A 23,762-nucleotide genomic window follows, 5' to 3' on the forward strand; every position below is an offset into this window, starting at 1 on the left:
ATAGGTGCATTTAAAAACGACGTTGTAATCCGAAACAGCAAGCTAGTTGTGCAGAAATCTCTTAACAGAAGCAAATAAAGATTATACTGCAGATACTGGAACTGACTTTTTTATAAAATGTTTAAGGATTGATTCATCCTCGTACATGGCCAAGACTTTCCCGATGCGGTCCATAATCTGGCTAACGAAAAGGAGGGAACGTCAGGAACTAATTTAATCCATTGACCACATCCTCTCAGCCCAAAAGTTTTAACTGTCCCCGATGACTGTTAGTCTCTGGGGAAAATTGTCTGAGACCTAGCCCCCAGCATCATTTCCAAGATCATGTTATGCACTAAAGAGTAAAACAAGATAGCGCAGGCCGCAGCTGCACAGTGTATGTTGCATGCAAAGAAGCTGATAGGTCGCAAACGCTTCTACTTTCAACATTCTGCATGTCTGCTGGACAAGTTAGTGCACCCCGATCGTTCACTCGAAGGATTCTCGTGTAGTACTGTACTTATCCCACAAAGGAATAAAATTGGGATAACGGGGGCACGGTCTTAACGTAGCACTGATATCTCGTGAACTGGAAGAGGATTACCTCGCCGAGGCCAAGTTGTGGACTGCCGCGCGAAATGAAGCGCGCCCGGGAGGCGTTGTCGGTGTGAGGACTTGGCCCACTCAGCTCACGCCCGCTTTAAATTGCTATTGACACGGCGCGGCCAGCTGGCTGCAGCCGGCATGCTGATGTCCGCCCGCGTTGTTTGGCCTGGTCGGCGGTCCCTTGCCGGCCCCGTTCCCACCCCCGCCGCCTCCGGCCGCCCCCGACGCCGCGGCCACATCCGGCGCCCGGCGCCGCGCAAACCGAGCGCAACCCGACACTGTGTGTGTCGTGGCGGCGTGTTTGTGCGCGTGCTATTTGCACGGGTCACTCGCTACTGTCGCATTGTTCTCCCCCGCGGCAGAAGGCCCCGCGGCGCACTTAACACAGGCCGGCCAAACAGTTCGGGGGCTACGCAAATTGAAAAGCTGATGATGTTTGTCGGGGGACGGCTCTGATTGGCTGTTTAGCTACGCGCCAGCCGCGCGAATCCCTACCTCGCCGCTGCCACCCCTGTGTCCGAGCGGACGCACGACTTTTAGCGACTCGTCGTCCAGCCGCTGTTGTGAACGCGAACACGGGAGCAAACGTGTCGCCGGCCTCCCAACCCTTTAATTACACAGCGCGCCGTGTAGCGGGTCAAATGTCACGTAGCGACGAGGGGCTGTGCGAACAAATCACTTGTCGAATGATTCCACATTAGACTGATCAATTTTGGAAGGTCTGCTGTGCTGGCCAACAAGAGCGAAGTTTGCCTAATCTCCCAACCCTGATCTGCCCGACAGCGTGAAACCTTCAAAGAAATACGTGTACACGCTCAAGCTCTTCTTCCTCCCATCTCATCACTGCACCATCCTACCTCATGCCACATACATACACTGATCAGGCAGAACGTTATTGCCACCGACCTACTATCGATATAAACTCGTCCAGGCTATAGCAGCGTCACCTGGGGAGGAATGACTGCTAGTCAGACATACGCACGGTGCATGTAGTATCAGTGAGCGGGCTGTTCGTATGTAGACCGGGGAAGGGCGCGATCTAGCTGAGTTTGATCGAGGGCAGATTGTGATGGTCCGACGGCTAGGCACGAGCATTTAGGAAACTTCACAACTTGTTGGGTGTTCGAAGAGCTCTATGGTGAGTGTCTTCAACAAATGGAGAAACCATGGTGAAACCACGTCCAGGCGTCGTGGGGTTGGGCGGCCACCTTTCATCACAGATGTCGGACGTCGTAGGTTGGGAAGACTGGTAAAACAAGACAAGTGGCGAACTTCAGCGGAACTAGCATCATTCTTTAATGCTGGGCAGAGTACAAGTGTATCTGAACACACAGTATACCTAACACTTCTAACGATGGGCCTCCGCAGCCAACGACCCAAGCAAGTGTCAATATTAACGCCACGGCATTGGCAACTACGACTGAAATGGGCACGTGAGCATCAGCACTGGGCGTTGGCACAGTGGCAGAGTGTTACATGGTATGATGAATCACGATACCTTCTTCCTCATGCCGATGGGAAGGCGCGAATGTGTCGTCTTCCACGGGAACAGCTCCTTGACACCTGTGCTGTGGGACGGAGACAAGCTGTCGGCGGCTCCATTATGCTCTGGGGAACATTCACATGGGCATCCATGCGTCCAGTGGAGCTCACGCCAAGATGCCTACGCCAAGGAGTATCGAACATTGGTTGCAGACCATGACACCTCTTCATGACGGTCATGTTTCCCGACGGCAGTGGAATTTTTCAGCAAGGTAATGCCACATGTCACAAGGGCGAGACAGTGATGGAGTGGTTCGAGGAACACCGTGGCGAGTGCCAATTGATGTGGTACCCAGCTCCTCAAATCCGAAGCCATTCAAACACATCTTAGATTTGATTGTACATGATGTCAGCGCTCATCGTCGTCCACCCTTCCCCGGATTTTACGGGAATTAGGTGACTTGTGCCTGCAGATGTGGTGCCAATTCCCTCCAGTGACCTACCATGGCCTCATTACTTCCGATTTTCAGGTATGTGAATACATCTCAACTACTATAATGATCATATTACTTGTGTATGAATAAGCACAACTTACCCCTCATTATGACAGTCAATGCGTGTGTTTATACCGCAATACACACTTTGGTTCTTATGCTTTGTAACTCGTTAGTAAAGACAGCTGACAAGCGCTGAAAATCGCAGGTAGAATACCTCACGTAACGTGCTGATTCACAGTTAGGTCAAAATCTTAAAAGACGAAGAAGGAAGTATTCTGTTTCATGGTTAATATTCTCAATTTTCTGTGTGCCACGATATGCAAGTGACTAAGGCTCTTATTGCCATACATTGAACAATGTATTTTTTTGATTCTGACTCTAGATAGACGAGTGCTTGCTAAATGTGAGCCCAAGGTTTGATGGCACAGCATCATCTGTACCACTACTCTGTACTAACAGGTCCGTAAGTACTTCGTTCCACAGCGTTGTTTCAAGTAGGTTGGATGAAGGTACTTAATACTTACAGCGCCAGCCAGTGTGGCCGTGCGGTTCTAGGCACTTCAGTCCGGAAGCGCGAGATTGCTACGGTCACAGGTTCGAATCCCGCCTCGGGCATGGAAGTGTGTGATGTCCTTAGATTAGTTAGGTTCAAGTAGTTCCAAGTTCTAGGGGACTGATGACCTAAGATGTTAAGTCCCATAGTTCTCAGAGCCATTTGAACCATTTTTGAATACATACATCAAAATACTACAAGGACACTTTGCATAATATTTTTTTGTCTGTATCTGAGTTTCGATGCGTAGAAGAGATTGTAAGGAAAGAAATTGTACCAAATGGTGAAACGCTTGGCTTAAGGTATCTTGTCAGATGAGTGTAGCAACCAGAATAATATTAAGTTCAATGGTTCAAATGGCTCTGAGCACTATGCGACTTAACTCCTGAGGCCATCAGACGCCTAAAACTTAGAACTAATTAAACCTAACTAAACTAAGGACGTCACACACATCCATGCCCGGGCAGGATTCGAACCTGCGACTATAGCGGACGCTCGGTTCTAGACTGTAGCGCCTAGAACCGCACGGCCACTCCGGGTAATTGAGGTCATGACAATAACTGATTAAGATACAGTTCCCTCAATAAATAATTGATCAACCTATTTCTGTAAACAGTCTTAAAGTAGTTCTATATCACGAAGCCGCACTTCTTTGCTATCAAATCTTTTTTCCACTGCTCCTAATTCTCTTGTCTGTTCGAAGAGATTTTCGTTAAAGAGGCATGGGTAATAGCTTTCATATTCAAGATCTACAATAATTATGGCAGCACAGTTCCTAGAGTAATAACAGCTTTGACTTTACAATAAAGTTTATTTTTGGACTTCCAAGTTCGTGTACAATATTTATATATTAATGAAACGGATTCGCACCTGCTGACCTGACAATATTTAGATTATCTGTAGTAAGCATTTTAATACGTAACTCGACCTTCCTTATTTGTCTTGTACCCGACTATTTGTCTTGTACTCTAAGAAGTCGTCCACTCAAGTCAGTATTCATGGTTTCAATACAAATGGAATCAGTATAGGCGGTGCTCTCCAAAATATTCCGTGGACGTAATTAGAAGCACAGACAAGTTCGCATTCTGGAGGACGACGGTTCAATCCCGCGTCCGGACATCCTGATTGAGGTTTTCGGTGATTTCCCTAAATCGCTCCAGGCAAATGCCGGGATGGTTCCTTTGAAAGGGCACGGCCGACTCCCTTCCCCGTCCGTCCCTAATCCGATGAGACCGATGACCTCGCAGTTTGTTCTCTTCCCCCAAACAACTCAACCCAACCCACAGACAGGTTATAGATACTATTTCCTCTAGTTATTATGCAGATAGTCGACTAAGCCTATTTGGCAGTCATTTTGACTGTGCCCTTTAGTATGGGAGATGCCGTAAATTTCAAATATTCTAATCTATGGTATTTCCCCTTATCTCAGATTAACAATCCGACGGTAAGGTTTTTAAGTCTCATTTCACCTACTTACTCAAAACGTGAATTGATACTGGGAATTCTTCTTTATGTGAAGTAGAATTATTAGTGGTTCACATGGATGTTAAGCTTCATGACTTATTTTGCTCCTGTATGATCTTACTCGCTTGAAAACTGGTGAAATGCGTTTCAGATTTTCTGTACGACTCTGTATGGTTGCACAACGCTTCAGACTTCTGACTTTGGATGGTCATCTGGAGATTGCTCGTCGACGTACCAAATATTTCATTCTGGGATAAAATCCCAGACTGGGAGTTGGTTGTCGTGTAATGTTAGCGATGCAATCTGCGGTCGCCTGGTGCAACTTTTCTAAATGGCAACGCTGTAACGTGTGAAGCGAGATCTGACGCGCGATAATGCTCAGTTGGCACTCCGAGGAAACTGCCAGCGACGCCTGTCCTGTCCCTCTACCCACCACGTTAATGGCTTAACGACTGCCTGCCCTGGCTTTGTGTGCTGGGGTGCTACAGTTACCTCGAAATCGTCATGGTTCTATCTGAAAGTCCCTAGCCTTGGATTGGGATAGTTTCCTCAGTGATAGAGATAGCGTGCCATTGTGTCAGGGTGACACGATGGTGGGTGCAGAATACAAGGAAATGTTATCTTTACCTATTTGTGGAACGTTATTTCGTGAATAACAGGTGCCTTCAAAGCTAACCACGGTCACGGTAAACGGAGGAGTGCAACAAATAGATTCCTTAACCATGATTATTAAACTATACTCACATATTTAAAAGTACGATGTTACTACATTTTGAGCTACACTTTCTCACGCTTCTTAGCACTAAAATGTTTGTGTTACAATGTGAGTGTCACGGAAGGAAGCTCTCTTCTTTTATTAAATCATCTATTAAAAATTGCACGTGTAACACTCCCGTATAGCTGAGATCACAGGGCGCTTGCTTATGAGACTCAGGTTGTATTTTCTTGTTGAACTGATGACCGTGACGTGGATCATCTGTCGCTCTGAGTATGAGATTTTTGGGCCATTTTCCACACTTCTCTCCTGGTCCTCTATCGCTTGGAAACAGCACCCAGAACAACCTACTCGAATCACAGGCACACTGAGCATAGCGCTTTCCGTCGTTAGGGGAGCTGGTTATTGTCACCTGAGGAAGGGATTCCCCAAACTGTGGACGGGCAAGTGCTAATCATTAGCAGCTCTTGCTACAGATGGACAGATACTGAAGGAACATAAGAATATTTTTTAAAACAGACAAGTTTGCATTCTGTTTGGTTTGAGTCGTGAGTCTTCTATCGGTTTGATGCACCCCACCATGAATTCTTCTCCCGCGTCAATCTCTTCAGTCTCAGAGTAGCACTTACACCCTACATCCTCAGTTACAAGCTGAATGTATTCCACCCGCTGTCTCCCTCTAGTACGTTAACGCACGTCTTATCATCTACATATACATATATACTCTACATGCCACCGTACGGTGCGTGGCGAAAGGTACCTTGTACAACTTTCCTGCACCACTCGCTAATAGAACGAGGGAAAATCGACTGTCTATATGAAACCTTATGAACCCTATTTTCATGTACCTTATCTCCGTGGTCCTTACGTGAAATGTGTGTTAGCGGCAGTGGGATCGTTCTGCAGTCAGCATCAAATTCCAGTTCCGTAAATTTTCTCAATAGTGTTCGTTGGAGAGAACGTCATCTTCCCTCCAGTGATTCCCATTTTAGATCCCGAAGCACGTCCGTAAAACTTACATGTTGTTGGACCCTACCGGTACCAAACTTCACAGCCCACCTCTGAACTGCTTCGCACGCTTCCTTTAATCCGATCTGGTATGGATCCCAAACATTTGAGCAATACTCAAGAATAGGCCCCATCAGCGTCTTACATGCGGTCTCCTTTACAAGTGAACCACTCTTTCCTAAAATTCTCCCAATAAACCGAAGTCGACCACTCGCTTTCCCTACCACAGTTCTCACGTTCTCGTTCCATCTCATATTGTTTTGCAACGTTACGCCCAGATATTTGAACGACGTGACTGTCTCAAAAAGCACATTACTAATACTGTATCCGAGCATTACAGGTTTGCTTTTCCTATTCATCCACAATAACTTACGTTTTCCAACATTTAGAGCTAGCTGCCATTCATCACTCCAATTAGAAAGTTTGCCCAACTCATCTTGTATCATCCCATAGTCACGCATCTTCGACACCTTTCCGTATGCCACATCATCATCAGCGAACAACCGCACATTGGTGCCAACTCTGTCGGTGAGATCTTTTATGTATATAGAAAATAACATCGTTCGTACCACACTTCCCTGGGGCTCTCCTGACAATGTCCTTGTTTCTGATGAACACTAGCCGTCGAGGACAATATACCTGGTCTGTTACTTAAGAAGTCTTCAAACCAATCACATATCTGTTGCCCTGTCCAGTATGCTCGTGCCTTCATTAATGTTCTGCAGCGGTGCATCGTTCAAATGGTTCCCGGAAATATAGACGTGAATCTGTCTGTTGCCCGTCATCCATATTTCGTAGTATATCATGTGAGAAGAGGGCAAGTAGAGTTTCTCACTCGATATACTTTCTGAAATCGTGCTTTTTCGTGGACATAGGCTTCTCTGTCTTAAAAAAAATGTTATATTCGGACTGAGAATGTATTCAAGGCTTCTGCAGCAAACTGATGTTAAGGATATTGGTCTGTAGTTTCGCGGATCTGGGTTTTTACCCTTCTTATAACCAAGAGTCAACTGCGCCAGTTTCCAGCGCTGGGCGAAAGATTCACGATTAATGCAAGCTAAGTAAGGGGTCTGGGCTGTAGAGTACTCGTCGTAAAACCAATTGGAATTCCATCTGGACCTGGCGACTTATTAGTTTTCACCTTTTTCATTTCTTTCTCTGCGACAGAGATGCTTATTACTATATCGTCCATACGGGAGTTTGTTCGATGGTCAAACGACGGTAGCCGGCCGCTGTGATCGAGCGGTTCTAGACCCTTCAGTCCGGAAACACGCTGCTGCTAAGGTCACAGGTTCGCATCCTACCTCAGGCATGGATGTGTGTGGTGTCCTTAGATTAGTTAGGTTTAAGTAGTTGTAAGTCTAGATGACTGATGACCTCAGATGTTAAGTCCCATAGTGCTTAGAGCCATTTGAATCAAACGAAGGTACGTTAGTACGATTCTCCTGTGTGAATAATTTCTTAAACGCGAAATTTAAAGCCTGGGCTTCCGTTTTGCCATTTGTAACTGCCAAATATCCCATCCTTTCTTCTGGTCATTGTTTTCCATATTACCCTTTTTTCTTCATCGAATTCTGCATAGAACCTCCTAATTTTTTATGTTATCGAGCCACCGGATTTTCTACATTGCCCTAGAGCACCACAACTCAAACGCCTCTATTCTCTTCTCTTTCGGTTCTTCCACTGACCATGATTCACTACCATACAATGCTATGCTCCAAAAGTGCATTATCAGTGTTTTTTTCAACACGTTACATTCTCTTCCTATTGAGGGAAGAGTAAGTTGTTTTAAGACATACATTGTCCTTTCCAGCCAAATTTGAGGACATTTTATTCAGTTATGTTTCTTTATTTCGTTTTTCTGTGATGTTGGGGATGGCTGTTGTTGTTGTTAATCTCTTCTAATTTGGAAATTATCGGAGACAACTCTGGAATTCAGACTATACCCAAGGAGAACCTCCGAAAATCCAGGCCAAAGGCGCACTATTAGAAATGAGAGGAGAGTCAAAAGATTAACTTCAAGTGAGTCCCTCTCTTACGCCGAGATAAAAACAATCAGCAAAATGCGTTACATATCCAGTGCTTTGCTTAAGGTCGTTTTATTCTGTGATTAACACGCTATGTTGGTCTGAAACAGATGTTACTCCGCCAAACAAGAACAGTGCAATGCAGTACTGGTCACGGTGACCTCGCTGCGAATACGTGCCAGGAAAAAGGGGGACGAGCAGATGAATCGCCGTGGCAATACAAGAACTCAATCGAGAACTGCAGTATATCGGTGCCACTGCTAGACCTTCTCTAGCGAGTAACGTAAGACCGGCAGGGGTGTTCGATACGCAGGTGCTTCGTCGTGCGTGCCAAGAGAAACGGAGCGCCACGGTCGCCGCAAGAAGATCCCTCGGCGGTATGAGGCGCACGTCTCCGACAACAAATGCCAGGTCTATGGCGCGCGCCGAGTACGCCATCCTAGACACGTTTCCGCTGGCATCGTGATTCGCGGCGGCTCGCCTATGCATGCTAGTTCCAGCAGACGAGCGCGCACTTGAGAGAAGCCGCCGTCGAAAGTGGAAAGTACATTCTCGGGACGCGGTCCCTTTGAGTACCTTGCACGCGCAGCTATTGGGACCGTTTTAAGCAGTGTCAGAGTTTGACTGCTGTTTTTCCTGAACGAGCAACTAGCTGCGGCTGTTTAAAATAACTCTTGTCGCCCTCTCTCGAATCAAATTCTTAGAAATTGACCATAATTCATCTATCGTTAAAGCTAGGGTTAAGTCCGGAAGGTTTTAATAACTTTTTTCCTTCACTATAAAATTTGTGCGGTTTCAGCTGCTTTGGACTTCTGGCAGCATGTTCGTATAAAGTGTCATATAAACTTAAGTGCAATATGTCACTGCCACTTAAAATGCGAGACATATGATAAAATGAAATTATGGATGAGTCGTCCCTCTCATCCTTAATTGTATAGGTGAGATCAGCCACTGTACTGGGAGAGATGGACGCTATGAAAATGGCTACACATGAAGAAAAGAGTCAGTTGAAGTTTCATATTTTTATTTGGAGGATGTTGTAATGAACATGGAATTATACTATTAAATATGTTAGTCCAAAACAATTTTTTCAGTTTATTATAAATCTTTACTGAACATTGGCTTTTCAAATGAGTTGTTAGCTTTGTTCAAGCACTGCCTCGAGTTTCTCTTACCACAGCAATTACACTTATTACCAAACCTTGATCAACATCATGTGAGCAACGTAAACAGAAAACACACTGAATCCAATCGTCATTTTTGTTAGCTTCGTAATGAATTTCAGCACACCCATCACACTCATTCTCATCCCATCGATCAGAGTTATGTTATTAATCTTCTACAATGTCGGCATGTGATGAACACGGTGAGATGTTTCAGTATTTTTCATTTTTAGCTTCTTCAGTCTGTTTTCCTCTTCTTCCTTTGCTAGTTTTTTTGCGTTTTTCTGTTTCTTTTTTATCCCTCTTTTTCTTTACAGTTTCAACTATTTTGCAGCTTTTAGCTCTTTGGATATAGTTGCTATCTCCCTTTTAAAATGCATGGATAGATCAATTGAAGAAACAGATGATATTTCTTGCCAGAGATTTTATATGTTACATATTTGCTTAGAAATAGTCAGTTTTGTGGTGGTTGTTTTGAAACTTTTAGATTTAGTAGGAGTGGAGTCCGGAGTTGCGTCAGTGAAAGAAATTGACTTACGCCGGTAAGTCGGCTCTTCTGGTGTGCTTAGGATCAGTAGGTCTTTTGATGAGTTCTGAAGTGATTATTTTGCCTGTGTGTGAGATTGTGGTCTTCCATTTGCTGATATAGTCTTCCGACAAATAATCATAGTCCGAGACTACTGCACGTGCCTTGAAGCTAAACTCAGTTGTGCTCCAGCTCTTTCACATTAAAACAAGTGGTCCATCTCTCCCAAATAACACTGGTCCGTCTGTCCCGATTATCTTCCTCTCCTGATTGTCAAGGAGGGATGGCCCACTCCAGCTTCTGTCTTTAGGCACGAACTCGGTGGCCATTTTAGGTTAGTTTCGTGCCTACACATTTGCCAAACACGTAATAAAAAATCTGCAGCAATATTGTGAAAAATAAGCCATAATACTAAAATTATGTAACTTCACGACAAAACTTTTCGGCTTACCAAAACAGAAAATGTGATTTTTCTCCAGAACTAACAAGAAAATAACAGCAAGGCATCTGCACCACTTTTGTACCCAAAGGGGTTCCTCGCACGTACCGGGAACTGCTCTCCAGTGGCGCTTTTGTCAAATACGCTACTTGTCCCTCTCACCCAGGATTATAAAAAAACAAATGAAAAATAATACCTGTCGCTATATACCTTAGCGACCTGAAGAAGTACCTTTATTGGCGATAAATTTCAAGAAGACAAAATTGTTACGAGGCACGAATATGAATTTAAACGTTAGGAAGCTATTTCTGTAGGTATTCGTCTTAAGGGTCCTATGTCGTCAGTCGCCCTATAAAATAAGGTATTCTTACCATTTTTAACTAATGGAGCAATCAGCGTAAATCTTTTAGCACATTATTTATTGATTCTTGGACAACATTTTTTTTAATTTTTTTTAACAAATTTAATCATCTTTAGCCCCCATCCGAGGAGTTAAAAGTTGATCTGTCCAAAATGGTGTCTCCATGACGGACGTCCTGCAGTTTGCAGATATTGTCTGTCCATCAGTGGGCCTGTGGCCAAGCTACCACTGACACCACAACTTTACCAAGCACGGCTTATCTCGTGTCTGGAGGGAGTCGACTGGAAAGTGGAATGGCACTCTGTTGTTTTCAGTGATGAGAGTAGGTTCTGTCTTTATGCGAGTGACGGACGTTCAAAACGCACGATGTTGACCTGGTGACCGGCCTATTCCGAGGTGCATCCGTCCACGACACACGGGTCCCATACAAGGCTTCATGTTTAGGTGGGTGGGAGGAGGGGATTCAGTTACAGCTTGCAGTCACATTTGGTGTTTCTGGAGGCTAAAACAACCAGTGCCCACTACATTGCAGAAGTTGTTATTCTTGTGCTACAGTCGTTTCTTAGACAGGAAGGTGATTTTCCTTATCGGCAGGACAGTGCACGTCCACATAAGTTGGTGCTGCACTACGTGCTTGTTCATCATTTGCCTTGATCATCAAGATCACGAGATCTCTCGTGAGCTGAACGAGCATGGGACCCTACGAAGAGTGTGGATGGCACTTCCTGGGAATTCTGCAGCTTGGTGCAAATCCCTTTATATGACGCCACTTCGGCGACTTACGCGTCGATGATGATGAGGACAACACAACCACCCAGTCCCGAATGGAGAAAATCCCCGACCGGGGCGGGAATCGAACCCAGTGGCCCGGAGTCGAGAGACAGCAGCGCTAGCCACAAGAACAGATGAACGGGGAACTTAATCGTTCCGTTCCACAGAGCCTGCATGAGCCCTTGCTGAATTGCAACAAAAGGTGTAGAATGCTTGGGACACACAGTCATAGGATACCAGTAGCATTCGGTACCTTTATGATCACTTGTCTCTGTTGCCGCCAGATGACTGGATAGAGGAGGGGTTGGAAATTGTACATTGTGTACTGATAAGGCTGTCCGAGCACGTTTTACTATGACATGTGTGTTTCATTTGCTCGGAATTTGTTGGCATGTACTCCTACAGTGACGAACTGCCTGTCACAGCCGGTCGGTGTGGCCGATCGGTTCTAGGCGCTTCAGTCTGGAACCGCGCGACCGCTACGGTCGCAGGTTCGAATCCTGCCTTGGGCATGGACGTTTGTGATGTCCTTAGGTTAGTTATGTTTAAATAGTTCTAAGTTCTAGGGGACTGATGACCTCAGATGTTGAGTCTTATAGTGCTCAGAGCCATTTGAACCATTTTGTTGCCTGTCACATCACTTGTCCATGAAATGACCTTGCCCTTGAGGGCGCTGCGTTTTTATTTTCCAGCATTGTATAAAAAGGATAACATTTCAGCTATGAAAACAGGGGTAGCGTATTGTGAGCAAGTGTAGTACAGAAGGAGGTGGAGTGCATACGACAACACGCACACAGGTTATTAGTAATTCATTAAAATTTAATTATTAAACAATTAGTATTCACACAGATCAATATGAATGATGCTGCCGTCGGCACTTACAAAATTTAGCACTTCATTACAGAATGGTAGTTCATATTAGAGTACAGTAGTCTCTACTGACATTTAGTTCAGCGTAACTGTTCTGTTCTCACCCGGCCGGATATGAACTGCGTCGTCGTAAGAGATTATTGCAATCGATCGCTGACAGAGGGAGAGGGTCACTGCGCTCGAACGTAAATAATTTCCCGGCTGCGTTTGGAGTCTTTAGCTGTGGTGCTATCGTGAGGTACCCACTTTCGCCTGATACCTCGTTCTGCGGCTACACCATAACAGCCTCTTATCTGCTCCCAGATTAAAGCAAAAAAGCGAACGGCCTCGCTGCAGTGGTAACACCGGTTCCCGTCAGATCATCGAAGTTAAGCGCTGTCGGGCTGGGCTAGCATTTGGATGGGTGACCATCTGGACTGCCGCGCGCTGTTGGCAAGCGGGGTTCACTCAGCCCTTGTGAGGAAAACTGAGGAGCTACTTGATTGGGAAGTAGCAGCTTCGGTCTCAGAAACTGGGAGAGCGGTGTGCTCATCACATGCCCCTCCACAACCGCATCCAGTGAGCTCTATGGGCTGAGGATGACACGGCGACCGGTCGGTATCATTGGGTCTTCATTTCATGGCCTATTCGGGATGAGTTTAGTTTTGGCATGCTTTCAAAAGGAATTAAGTTACAGCACAACACAAATCGAGCCGCAACTGACTCCAGGCTACCTAACGTGCAGGTTTTATCCCGAAATGGAAGACCTTATCCCCGCCGAGAAGTATATAGCTCAGGAACAGTCGCTGACGGCTGGAAGATTCTAGATCTTGTCATGAAATTACTTGACTCGCGCAATCCGTCTGTGCAGCCGACACGCCGAACCGAAATTCCCATGGAGATGGTGCGGTTTGTGCGGCGTTGGAATCCTCGGGAAGGGAAGACGTGACGAGGCGCCGGGAAGAGCGGCCGTCCCTCCAGCTCTTTACGAGAGCGCGCGCTGTGGACGCGGCGGGCATGTTTAAAACATGGCGCGGCCAGCCGCAGCTCGAGCGCCGGCACAGTCGCCGACGTCGCTGTCGCCTTAATTCAGTCAGCGCGTGGCCGTGGCGCGCGCAAAGCGGCTGGCGGCTGCGGAGGCGCCGGCGCGCCGTGCCTCCACAAGCAGACTGCGGGGCGCGGGCCCTGCCCTACTGGCGGACCGGAGGACGCTCTCCACGTACAGGTTTCTTCAGTACTGCCATCTGACCAGATACACTGAAGAACACGTCCCCTTGCAGGTCAAAACGTCTGGCTCAATCGATGTGCAGCGTAAAAGTAGAATTTAAACACTCAAACCCGTCTGCTGTCTCTTAAATACCATCTCTACTAAGTCAATCTACGTTTCGAACTCGCATCTTCATTGTCGTGCTTTAGTCACTGCTATAGTTGTAAAACTATCGCAGACTACTGTAAGTAATCATAGACAACGCTAGGTTTTCTAGCAACTTTGGTCAATTAAGGCTGTGCCCGTGTTAAATGAGCGTTAGGTGTGTTGCATACCTACCCGGCGTTTCTTCATAACGATCGCTTTCTTTATGCGTACAAACAGTCTTACTAGACTCCCCTAAGATCTGTAAGCAGTGAACCGTATACAAACCGACCGAGTATAATGTGTGTGTGAAATATTATGGGACTTAACTGCTAAGGTCATCCGTCCCTAAGCTTACACACTACTTAGCCGGCCGGGGTGGCCGAGCGGTTCTAGGCGCTACAGTCTGGTCCCGCGCGGCTGCTACGGACGCAGGTTCGAATCATGCCTCGGGCCGGATGTGTGTGATGTCCTTAGGTTAGTTAGGTTTAAGTTGTTATAAGTTCTGGGGACTGAAACTTCCTGGCAGATTAAAACTGAGTGACGGACCGAGACTCGAACTCGGGACCTTTGCCTTTCGCGGGCAATTGCTCTACCAACTGAGCTGCGCAAGCACGACTCACGGCCCGTCCTCACAGCTTTACTTCTGCCAGTACCTCGTCTCCTACCTTCCAAACTTTACCCTGCAGAACTAGCACTCCTGAAAGAAAGTATATTGCGGAGACATGGCTTAGCCACAGCCTGGGGGATGTTTCCAGAATGAGATTTTCACTCTGCAGCGGAGTGTGCGCTGGTATGAAACTTCTTGGCAGATTAAAACTGTGTGCCGGACCGAGACTAGGTGACTGATGACCTCAGAAGTTATGTCCCATAGTGCTCAAAGCCATTTGAACCATTTCACACACTACTTAACCTAAATTATCCTAAGGACAAACACACACACCCATGCCTGCGGGAGGACTCGAACCTCCACCGGGATCAGCGTCATGACTGAATATATATAAAGCGCCAGTAACCTATGGAATATTTTTGTTTACGTAGTTATCCCCCTGTCTATTATATAATAAATAGTGTATTTATAGTAAAACCGAAGTAGTCAAAGTGTAATTCAGGTTTTGCTCGAAAATTGTTGATTTGTTACATGAAACAGAGCAATGTTGTACTAAAAATTTCAAAAGATACAAATTTATTCCATAGCGCTATAAAACACAATTTCCTCAACGAAAAGGTAAAAGAAAAGAATCTCAAAACAAAAATATATCAAACACCGCTCAATACTTCGTCGATCTTATATAAAACACGTTTCAGTAATTCGTGAACAGCTGTCGCACTTATCAATAATAACAGGAAACTCTTGCCTTTGACCATGATGAAGAACGTTGAATTGAGTACAAAATACAGCAATCATACATATTTTGTATGTTTTTGCTTGTAAAGTGTACCTGCATCAAAAGTAATTGCCTTGGTTACATAAATACGCAGAAGTTCCGCGAGCAACCAACTTTTATTACCTACAGACAGCAATTTATAAAATACGTAATGGTCAGACACTGAACGATCTGAGGTTCTAATTATGAGCAAAACAAAAGATCAAATTAACAAAAAAATAAAGAGAAGTTGTCTGTTCCAATTTTATCTCTTGCACATTCATTTATGTTGCTTTCCCTGCCAGTTCTATCAATATTATCGGTAATTCTACCATTTACTACGTCATTTATGTAGTATACCAAGACTGCCGAACAATAGTTTTGGTAGAGCGCAACTCTGGTCGTTATGTAAAGGCAATCATTGCGATGTCGACAAGACAGAAACGCTTATCTATAGTACCTACAGTGCATTGTCGTTGATGAGGTCTTCGGTCCGACGACTGGTTCGATATACTTCCCCACGCTACTCCATCCTGTATAAGCCTCTTCATTTCGGCACATCTACCACATCCCGCTCCCGTCTGAACCAGCTTACCAAAATTAGTATAAACTGGTGCATCTGTAATAAGATCGATGAGCGAAGTGCACAACAACTTTCACCGCCATACCCTAACAAAAGATATTGCCGAGAACCCGAGAAATTTCTTGTCCTCCGTAAAATCGCTAAGCGAGTCTAAGACTTCTATGCAGTCACTCGTTGATCATTCTAACGTGGCAATAGAAGAAAGCAATAGGAAATCTGAAGTTTTAAATTTTGAGTTTAAATTTTAACCAGGAGGTTCGAACAAACATACCGTCGTTTGATCGTTGCACAATCTCCTCTGTGGTGACAAAAGTAATGGGGGTTCCTGGCGTAGGGAAGAAACTGAAAGAATTGAAAACACTATTGAGAAAATTTTGAGAACCGGCTTTTGAGGCTGACTGCAGAACGATTCTTCTAAATTAGGGTCCGTACGGATGGCACATACATTGACCAGCCAGAACATTATGACCACCGGCCTACTGTCGCATGCGTCTCCGCGGCAATTTTTGCCTTTGAAGCCGTCACCGTGAGCTAGCAGTCTCCAGTGGCGGATACACAGGTGAAAATGGCTGCACGCTTGCCACCCGAAATATTGTGCTAAGAAGTCAATATGATCCGGCTACAATCCCGAAACCACATAGAATATTCACACCTATCAGCACCCACATATGTTGGAACTGGAATTATTACACTGTTCCTGAAGTCTGATTATATTTCGTCTGTCTCTCATATCTTGGACACAAAGCGGAATAATTTTGAGACTACTTGCTGTCCCAAGGATTTAAATAATTGTGACGGATTGTCGTGTAGTCCAGTGCCCTTGTTTCACTTCTTCTACTGCTCTATCAACTTCTTTTTGTAGTATCATATCTCCCCTCTCATCCTCACCTTCTTCTTTTTCTATAATATTGTCCCCAAGTTTATCGCCGTTCTATATTATTGACTGACGTTGGCGAAATTATGGTGAACTTTACCCGATTAGCCACCGAGCTACTTATTTTTGAGATAAGATTGCATATTTCCTGAACAGAATGTCTGGTACATTTACATATGAGTAGCAATGAAGGTCCGTTGGCTTCGAAATCTACACTGGTACAGCAAAAATCTATTCAGAAGACAGTAGACCGATTTTATTAACGAGCTGTTCATTTATTACACTGTTTCGATTTTCCTAAGAATAGCCACTACAGCGATCATGAAATGCGACGCACAGTTTAGGGGTTTCGACACTCACCCATTAGGAAACAAACTGAGATGGGTATCTCTGTCAACGTCCAGGAATTAAACATGGCCTGGAAATGACAGCATATTTTTAAGACAAGATAAATCTGACATAAGCCCAAAGGTTGTTGGTACGTAGCCAGTTACTGGGGCAACTACGGTTTAAAGTGGACTCCCAGTCATGGCGCAACTTGACATTTGTCACTCACCCTATTCCAATCATTTACCCAAAGGAACGATAAAGAAATGAGTAATCATAGGACCAACAGAGGACGGATTCCCGGGCCAATGAATCATCCGCTTACCCACCAAGCCACTTCTTTTCAGATACGATTCCGAATAACCTTAGCAGAATACCTGAAACGTTAAAGAACAAAGTAAATTAGTCACAACACATTTGCACCCAGCAGTGTCGAGAGACGTGTAATGGAACACGTCCTGAAGCAAAACTTTATGAAGACTCTGACAAACTGGAAAAGATGTATTTTAGAATCTCAAAACCAAATTAGACGATACAAGACAACAAATCCTTTGCGATGTCAGCAGTCACTGCCTGAGTATTTGTCAATAACTGAGACTTGATAGCAATGTTTACTTCTCCTTTAACTTTCACGAGATCGGAGTGAGTAATAAGGTGAAGAACAAAAAAGTAGCTTCGTAGCTTCATTTTCCATTTCCTTTTGTCTTCAGCATGCTAAACTGTTGGCGACAAAATTATTTCCTCTCGTCGATGACAGATGACTGTTATCAGTCAATAAAGATGTTTTAAGCATCCATCATCTTTTTCGTAGGAGCGAGAGCAGCAAATGTTTATATAGTGCTCAGGAACTATTGTGATATTTCAAATATCGACGAAACTTAGTAACAGGAAGTTGGGTTCTGCTCCTTCGAAACTCAATGAAAGTATTAATTTATTTTTCTGTTTCATCTCTCATTGCGACCCGGTGTTTTAGCGTAATTCCCGCGCACATCAGTTCTGTCGTACCTGAGAAAGCTTAGACCTGAAAAAAAAACGTAACTACTGGTAAAGCAAAACCGTGAGCTTAGTGTGTATCCTGTCGTCTGCTACGGATCGACTGCAATAGGAAGAAATGGAAGTTTCACGAGCTGGAAATGAAAAGAGTAGTACATCACTAGCTACGACTAGAAGTGCACTTGTTTCAGAGCACTTCAGACAAGCATTACACCCACGGAAAGTTGCCGTTCACACCAGACGGATGCCCTTGGTTAAAGATGCGGACGCGAGAGGAAGTAACGTTTCATGTAATGATGTCAGAGGCTGATGTGCGCGATTACGCGGAAACAGACTGCCAGTAAGGTCAGGCTGGCCCCACCACCAGATATTTTATTACTTTTTATTTCTTCTTCCCGGGGAGTGACCTTACAGACAAAGCGCGCGCCCTGGTGTGAAGCTGTCCAGAGGGCGGACGCTTTCGATCCGCGGCGGGGCCTTTGAAGTGCCACCCCAATTACCGCCCACGCGTTCCCACGCAGGTAGCGCTCCCCGCAAAATAGTGCTCTGCAGGTCCGCCGATCGCTAAAAGGAAGGATAATGTTTGCAAAGAGGCCGCAACCGACGGCGGTAGACGTGCAACCTCTCAGGGCCATTCTGCCACCAACGCCTTTCTCGTCGGATAGGCTACGCCGTAGCGCTTCGAGGAGCACTTTTAAAAAGGTCTAATGCTCCTATTGGTCCCACTGTAAAGACGGACCTTGAAACATTAAAAAAGAAAGAGAATGACAGCTTTTCTCACAAGTCAAATTCAATTCGTACGTGATAGTTCTCTGACGAGGACGCTGGGTACAGGGAATTCTATCAAGGAAACCATAATGAGAAATGCCATCGTCGTAGCACAAAAAAAGATGATGATGTCATGGACAGAGTTAGCGACTTGAAAGAAGGGAACTATCTTTTCGAATTATCTGGCAGCTTCAAAGACATTTAAACCAAAATATTTCGACACATTCGCGCCCTTTTACTCATCAGTGGTAAGTTTGTGGTAAGGTCTTATGGGACCAAAATGCAGAGGCCATCGGTCCCTAAGCCTACGCACTACTTAATCTAACTTAAACTTACACTATTTTATGAAAATAGTTGTGAACTTTATGGATGTGACAACAAAGTTTTTAATAAAAAATGTGCAATTCTAAGAAAAGTATTTCAGTCATTTCGTAGCAAGACCCGACGTCATTTCTGGAGTATCTGAATGGTTTGTAGTTGTTCCTGGAAACTGACACCGTAACAAGATAAGATGAACTGTTCTCTTTTTGTGTTCTACTACCACTAATGTTACTGTAATAAATGTGGTATACACATAACACACATATTCGATAAAATTCATCTACGCAATTCATTATTGATAATTGCTCAACAGTAGTTCGGGGGAGTAGAATCTGAGACTGAAATATGTAAACATAAATAACGACAGAGAGTTATTCGAATGCAAAGCAAGTCTCGAGAGCGCCAGTGATAAATTTTCAGCCAGCGAAAAAAGGGGATTGTCTCCAGCTTGTGACCAGATGCAGGGTAGCTGGCGTGGGAAATTTATGTCCGGGGCGACAGCACCAGCGGCGATGGTAAATCGGAGAGAGCGGCAGGGTCAGTTTATAGAGATGTTTGTCCTTTTGTGCGGCGCTTTGGTGGAGCGAGTTAATGGTCGGGCGACCGCAGGCAGCGGACGGCCGCCCCCGCGACGCGGAAACTGTAACCCGAGAGCGGGGGCGGAAACAAAGAGAAACAATTTGGAGGGCGATCTGGAGGCGGGCGGGGGTAGCATGCCGGGTGTGTGTGCGTGTGTGTGTGTGTGTGTGTGTGTGCGTGCGTGTGTGCTCGCGTCGGCGCCGGCTCGGTGTCGGCTGAAAGCCTTAAGTGGCGGATCTTTGTCAGCGCGCAGTGTCTTCCCTACCTGCGGCCGGCCGGGCCCGGCCCTCGGCTGTTTGCTCCAGTTTGGCCCGGCGCGGCTCCTCTGTTTGTCATCTTCCTCTTCTTGTGCGCCAGGCACCGCTAACAGGGTGAAGACGCCGCCGCCGCTGCAGCTTGCTAATCCGCTTGGCCAAATAGCGCCGCCCGGCTCTTCGTGTCGTTCAACCGTGGTGGTGGGTCTCCGGGGTCCGGGATACAGTCGCGGCCAAAGGCATCGCACCCTGCCGAAACGCCCTCGCAATGCTATAGGATCGCCAGGACTGCCGTCCGGGCCACTGGCTTCCTGCCACCGCTCCTAATTTACACCTGGGACATCGGGCTTGTAAGTAAAGGAGAAAGGAATGTTGAAGCTTAATGTCCCATCGATAGAAGCATGATCACGGAGGGAAAGTATTCTCAGCTGCACAGTAGCTTGCCCGAGAAGCCGAGGCCGCTAATGCACGCCAATCCAATGGGCTCCAATCCTGGTGCTGGAAGGAATTTTCATTACTAATAGACTCTAAGACGAAAAAGGACGATGCACCACGAAGAAATTATACGATATGGACTGGAATCGGTAGATGTGACGTACGTGTACAGGCAAACACAGGTAAGATTTTGTAAGAACAGAGACAAGTAGTAGAAACAATCACCGTGTGCGGGTGGACATTGTCTTGCTGAAATGAAAATCCAGGATTCCTTTCAATAAGGGGCGACAAAATGGGGCGTAGTATATTGTCGACGTACAGCTGTGCTGTAAGGGTGCCGTGAATGTCAACGAAAGAGGTCCTGCTATTAAATTAAATGGCGCCCCACACCATCGCACCTCGCTGTCAGGCCGTATGGTGGGCGGCAGTTAAGTTGGTATCACAATCCACTGGCGTCTGGGCATCTCCAGACTTGTCTTTCTCGTGGAATCTTATAGAGTGGCGTAGAATTGTCTTCAGTGATGAGCCCCGCTTCGAACTGAGCTCCGACAAACAGGGAAGACGTGATTATAGGTGCCCCAAACAGCGGTAGGATAACAACCTGCCTGTTTCCAGGATGAGATTTTCACTATGCAGCGAAGTGTGCGCGCTGATATGAAACTTCCTGGCAGATTAAAACTGTGTGCTGGACCGAGACTCGAACTCGGGGCCTTTGCCTTGCGCAGGCAAGTGCTCTATCATCTCAGCTACCCAAGCATGACTCACGCCCCGTCCTCACAGCTTTACATCTGCCAGTACCTCGTCTCCTACCTTCCTCTCATTCTGGAAACATCCCCCAGGCTTTGGCTAAGCCATGTCTCCGCAATATCCTTTTTTTCAGGAGTGCTACATCTGTAAGTCTCGCAGGAGAGCTTCTGTAAAGTTTGGAAGGTAGGAGACGAGGTACTGGCAGAAGTAAAGCTGTGAGAACGGGGCGTCAGTCGTTTTTGGGTAGCTCAGATGGTAGAGCACTTGCCCGCGAAAGGCAAAGGTACCGAGTTCGAGTGTCGGTCCGGCACACAGTTTTAATCTGCCAGGAAGTTTCAACCTACCTCTTATCCGACATACAGCCCGACAAAAATAGATGATCTGCGTGCCACTTCTCTTCATGGAAGGACCTCTTCGGTTATCAATGTTCACCGGAAATTAATGGAAAAAACTGAGCCAAATGTTAAAGATGAAGTCGGAGCATGATGGAATAACGCAGTTTCATGTAAATATTGCGTAATGGAACTTAAACAGCCAATTACCCAAACTATAAGCATTAATGGGCGATTCTCCTAATACCTGATATTGAATGTCCTTCCGAACGCCGGTATCTTGTTGTCATCTCAAACAGCCTATAAAATATATAAGTAGTCGATGTAACGCGTGTCGGCAGCTGTTTGAAAACGTTAATCCTGACACTGGATACGAAATGCTGTTTACCGACAATCAGTTGGCAGCCACATATTCAGTGGCATCCATAAGGAGGTTCGGGGGGGGGGGGGGGGGCGATTGTAACAGGGACGCTACCACCCTTCTGAAATCTGGGACTATAGACGTTTTAATCATAACTAATTTATCACACATTTTAGCAACGACTGTAGGTGATCCTACTAAACCGCTGATCGCGACGGGAAATATGAATTGACATGGCTGCACAACATTCCTTGCCAAATGGTGGAGACGAAGACCACTGTAGTTCAATCCTTGGCTGTTAGAAGTCATTTCTCTAGGCCAGTTTCAGGTGCTTTTGGGAGGTTTCCTATATTCAGCTAGTCGAATGCTGGTGCCAGGTTACATTTAACTAAACAACCCAAAAAATAATGCTTTCAAAATACATTTCTTTAACGTTAATTATGCTAAGCAAAATTATACACCGGTAGACATGAAAGTATCAAGTAAATCGATTAAAGTGATCAGATGTGAAGCTCTCTAAGCAAAGAAAGTGTTATATATGGCATCAAAGTTAAATACCTGTCCTTAAAGTTCAGTTTCTGAGCCACCACTATGAAGAGTACAAATGCGTAGTTTTTTGCTGGATATTTTTGTTGATATCCAGTTGGATTTTGTCATTATTACGTTTTTTTTAAATTTCCAGTGGCACTTTAATCCTTGGATATGAATGCACTTTTTCTTGATACTTTGAGTTTAATCTTAAGAAGGATGTAATTTCAGATCACTGAATCAAAAATCAAACAACATGCAAAGATGTACTCTGGATATATTGATAAAATACGTTAACCATTTACTTGAAGAAAGAGATACAGCTGTCAACAACTGGAAGGGCAGCTTAAACACTACAGGACATACTAGGCATGGTCCTACGAGAGGCGGAATACTTTACCTTCCTCCAGGCTTTGAACTGACTTACCAGCCAGTTACAGAAGAATCTACAGATTAACGTAGAAACCATCGCAATAGCAAACATTGCGTGAGGTGAAAGAAGTGAAAAGCAACAGGTAAAAATTCTAGGACTGACTGGGGATCGAACCCGAGATCTTTGCATCTACAGTCTCGTACTTTATCACGGAGACAACCACTTACGAATCAAAGCAAATTACCTCACTAACTTCGAGTACATAGCTATCACTCGTTACCTGGACATCATATCAAACTTAGCCTTTGAGACACGATACATTTTCAAACTCGCCATATCAGTTAAATGAAAAATGACAGTTTTAGAACCATGCTCCCTTTCACAAGGGAACCATTAGATGTGTTAATCACGGAATGTGACGAGTGTCAGCTATGTTGCAGAGGGACCTCCCCTAAGTACCTAGTTAGCGGCCATTCGAGAGACGGTCCCTAGCTTTTGAGGAAAATCGATGTTAAAGTTATATGTGTACCGCCTCAGTCTGTAACGTTATTTACATTTCCAAAACGAGCTTTGGTGTAGCGGCTATGGCTCACTCCTATCACAGTGATGGATCGGTTTCAAATCCTGACTTTCTAGTTTTTTTTTTGTCAATTTCTCAATTTCATCGTGCACAATATCATGAAATAGAATATATCACGCAAAATTATTCAAAAATAGTCATTTTCGGCGCAGTAATTTCATAATAAATCAGTCATTGCAGCAAACTATCTTCAAACCTGTAGGCCTATTAGATTTGTTGTTCTTACTCAGGATTCCAAATATCTGGACAACGCTCGCTTCCTGCATTTCCTAAACATAACCTCGCCTCTTGTTCTCCCCTCTCCCTCAGAGACCGTTACGAAATTCCTAGGCCTCCTAAACCGACGGCTGTCGTTCGTTGCCAGCATCACTTGTTTGCAACGCATTGTCACTGTAGTGTCTCTCAAAAAGAGTATCGTGAAATAAAAGGAGCAAGAATCTCTACAGAAGAGCAGCCAAAAGAAGATCCATCAGAAGTAGCGTGAAGAACGATCCAAGGGCGATTTCATTGACGCTATCAGACTGACATCTCCGAAAGAACAAACACCAC

At 45.2% G+C, this 23,762-nt stretch overlaps 1 protein-coding gene and 1 pseudogene across 1 annotated transcript in view; one reads left to right on the forward strand and one right to left on the reverse strand.

Moving 5' to 3' along the window:
- Nucleotides 1–23,762, reverse strand: part of LOC126101354 (optomotor-blind protein) — a 504,344-nt gene that overhangs the window by 229,612 nt on the left and 250,970 nt on the right. The gene's annotated exons all lie outside the window — the stretch shown is intronic.
- On the forward strand, nt 12,779–12,896 carry LOC126102480 (5S ribosomal RNA; annotated as a pseudogene).

Source organism: Schistocerca cancellata, chromosome 9, assembly GCF_023864275.1.
Source record: "Schistocerca cancellata isolate TAMUIC-IGC-003103 chromosome 9, iqSchCanc2.1, whole genome shotgun sequence".
Lineage (NCBI taxonomy): Eukaryota > Metazoa > Arthropoda > Insecta > Orthoptera > Acrididae > Schistocerca > Schistocerca cancellata.